General features: G+C 59.9%; 1 long non-coding RNA gene across 1 annotated transcript; it reads right to left on the reverse strand.

The window, feature by feature from the left end:
- Window positions 1-1,459: 1,459 nt before the first annotated feature.
- LOC113216299 (uncharacterized) lies at window positions 1,460-2,008 on the reverse strand. The gene is made up of 2 exons (XR_008011507.1): window positions 1,896-2,008; window positions 1,460-1,812 (listed from the first exon to the last, which is right to left on the reverse strand). It is a non-coding gene; the product is annotated as an uncharacterized LOC113216299 (long non-coding RNA).
- Between the last annotated feature and the right edge of the window lie 725 nt (window positions 2,009-2,733).

Here is a 2,733-nt window from a genome sequence, read left to right on the forward strand (position 1 = left end):
TTGGATATTGCCACAACCTGACTACAGCAAATATTTTCGACGTTGCGGAACGCTTTTCGGAGGAGCATCTGCTCTTTTGCACAAGAGCGACACGCGGCGCACCCCGAATAACGCGTGTCCCTTTTCTCAGCGACCGGCCGGCAGTAACCTCAAACGGGGCAGTTGCTCCACTGCACGACCAGGTAAACACACACCAGCACAAACGGCGAGGACGCGAACGTAAGTGTGGGCGTCGCATAAAACGGGTGCTTGGGTTTACTGTGTACTGCTGCTGCGTCCGGGACGCGCACCAGACTAGACACGGCTAGACGCGCGCTCGGCCCGCTGCACCAGACAGCAGAGAGGTGTGTGAGTGCGCGTGTGTGTGTATGTGGGCGTGTGTGTGTGTTAGCGCCCAAGCCAGGGTCCACCCCGGCGAGTCCCGTCCCGTCTTTTACGAGAGGAACGTCTGCACCAGCGGATCCGGCGGAGCGGATCTCCGCACGGCGCGAGGAATACGCTCTGATATGGAACTCTCCTTCTCTCTCTCTCTCTCCCTCTCACTCCCTCCAGCCCCAGTCGGATCCGGAGCGGGCGGGGACCCCGACGGGGCAGAAGCGAAGCGAAGGGAGGCGAGAGGCCCCACAACCCGGACATTCCTCATCGCTAAAATTGCAACGTTGTCACTTTAGCGGTTGGCAAGGGGTGGCGCGGCGTGGCGTGGTGGCTTGGCGTAGCGAGGCTATGGAGCGGAGAGTCCTCATTGTACCCCCCCGCCCCGCCACGCCACGCCGCGCGCTCTGCTGGTTTGCTGGCGTTCTCATCCCTTTCATGCAGTCAAAATCTAATAAATTTACGGCGTGATTATTTCGCCCCCTCCCCCCTTTCACGCCCCGCAGCAGCGCGCCGCTCAGCGCATTTCCCGTTCAAATCAGTGCCATAAATTCATAACGCCACGCCATTCGCCTTTCTTCTTTTTTTTTTTAGGTGAGAGGCTATGAAAAGCAGAAGCCGCGACCCGTCGCGCCGCCGAGCCGAGCCGCGCCGGCTTCAGCCCGGGCAGCCCGGGTAGGGGGCTCCCGTACCTCAGGCGGCCAAGCCCCGGCCGCCAGGCCGTCTGCACTTAATGCGCTCTTAAAAGCAGGCCTTAAATCTCCCGGCCTAGCGCTGGGCGCCTGGCTGTCCCGGCCCCGGCGGCCCTAACCCCCTCGGGGGGGCCTAGCAGCGAGGAGGACCTGCCGCGGCCCCGGACGTGCCCCGGACGGACCGCGCGAGGCCACGGGAGGGGTGTAGTGTAGCAGTAGTGGGCCTGGCCCTCGCCGTTAGCCATATCCACCCTCGCGATCACTCAGGGCGCACCATCACTCTGAGAGGGTCTCTCTCGACGGCCGAGACCGCCGAGACCCAGACCCTCCTCCTGCTGTGCTTCGGGGACCGCGCGCAGGCGCAACGAGATTGGGACACAGTAATTTCATGGGGGTGATGGGAAAGAAATTGAAATTTATTTTTAGTCACACGCGTCCCGCGCGTGCCCGTCCTTAGAATTACATACATGGTACAAGAGAGACAACCACAGTGACACGGTCACAAGGTCACAAACACACACACACACACACACACACACACACACACACACACACACACACACGCGCGCGCGCGCGCGCGTGCACACACATGACACACAACGCAGGCACACGCTCGGCTTCAGTCTGAGTCCCAGTCGTCGGCCAGGAGCTGGTCCAGGGTGGCGGGGTCCCACTGCCGCTGGGCCTCCACGTCCAGGAACGGGGGCCAGCGAGGTTGGAGCACCTCGACGACGGGGCCCTTGACCCGCTGAAAGACAAAGGATATATTTCAGATTTAACAACAAATTGAAACATTTCAGAGCCAACTGCTACGTATAACGCGATTGCAACCTGGTAGGCAAAGTCGTCGGAAGAATCGAGCGAGCTCGACGACGAGGATGACGACGCCCTCGGCGAACTGCACGCGAGCAGCCCCCTACGCCGCCGCCGCCGGCCACGTCGCCGCCGACCTGGGCCCGGCCGTGGACAGAAGAGAAGAGTCACAACTACGAAAGTCACCGCGCCGGCTCGCAGGACGTCACCGTGCACGTGCTTGCCGCTGACCTGGCGCCCGGGGTGCTCCCCGGGGACGTGCTGCCGGTCCCCTGCTGGCCCGCCGCCCGGTGTCCTCCACCACCACCACCTCCTCGGCCTCGTCCTGGCCCCACGGCGCGTTCTCGTCCCACGTCAGGTCGGGATCAGAGCCGCTGCCGCTGCCGCTGCCCGGGGGACAAAGGCAGACGAGAGGCCCGGCTACAGTTTCCCTTTGAGGCTTATTTCCCTTTGGGAAACACGCGAGCGGATAAAGGTCCACGGCGTTCGGCTTGCGACAACAACACGCCCGGGCCTCATGAAAAATAAAGGAAAACACTCACAAAAGAAAACGATTCCGAATGATTGAAAACAAAAAAAATTTCAAGTGAATCAGATGAATACATTTTGTTACAATTATCTCGCTTGATTCAAATGAGGCGTTACCTCCAAGGATGGTCGAAACAAAATGAAAAATAAAAATAATTATTGCCAGGCGCGTCCAGCACGACGCCGCCCGGGACAACAGATAATAAATTCCGCATTTCTAGGAAACCTCTTTATGCATCATGAAAACATTAGGAGCATCAAAGTTGAAACAAAAAGCCCGGGCAAGAGATGTTCTCCAACTTTGGCCGGTCGCGCCGCGGTGAGGAAG

This window comes from Frankliniella occidentalis, unplaced genomic scaffold, assembly GCF_000697945.3.
Source record: "Frankliniella occidentalis isolate FOCC.00 unplaced genomic scaffold, Focc_3.1 Scaffold129, whole genome shotgun sequence".
NCBI lineage: Eukaryota > Metazoa > Arthropoda > Insecta > Thysanoptera > Thripidae > Frankliniella > Frankliniella occidentalis.